General features: G+C 35.5%; 1 protein-coding gene across 3 annotated transcripts in view; it reads right to left on the bottom strand.

Annotated features, from left to right (window-relative positions):
- The window catches only part of nod1 (nucleotide-binding oligomerization domain containing 1), an 11397-nt gene that overhangs the window by 2317 nt on the left and 8649 nt on the right, over nucleotides 1–431 (bottom strand). The window lies entirely within an intron of this gene.

The raw sequence follows: 431 nt of genomic DNA, 5'->3' as shown, positions 1-431 counted from the left end.
TGCATCAATGTCAAAGGAAAATATGTCCTTAATAGTTTTTTATTGTATCCGATACTCAATGCTTGTTTCTGCTGTTGCAGAAACAAGCCTGAAGCACTAAAGCAAAAGCTGTCAGATAAATGTAGTTCAATAAACATTACAACATTATGAAATATTGTGACTTTCTATCTTGAAATATTAGGACTTTTTATCTTGAAATATTAGGACTTTCTATCTGATATTAGACTTTCTATATTGAAATAGTGGGCAATTTTATTCTTTGAAATATTAGGACTTTTTATCTTGAAATATTAGGACTTTTTATCTTGAAATATTCCCCTCTGAGGTGTAGTGGAGTGGATTATGAAGCAGCAGCAGGGGTGAGTCTAGGATCAGACCTTTTGGGGGGGGGGCTCAGCCCCTAATGAGAACAGCTCTAGGTCTAGTGTCCC

This window comes from Etheostoma spectabile, chromosome 6, assembly GCF_008692095.1.
Source record: "Etheostoma spectabile isolate EspeVRDwgs_2016 chromosome 6, UIUC_Espe_1.0, whole genome shotgun sequence".
Lineage (NCBI taxonomy): Eukaryota > Metazoa > Chordata > Actinopteri > Perciformes > Percidae > Etheostoma > Etheostoma spectabile.
Note: the sequence above shows the minus strand (reverse complement) of the source record. Positions and strands in the feature narration are given on the sequence as shown.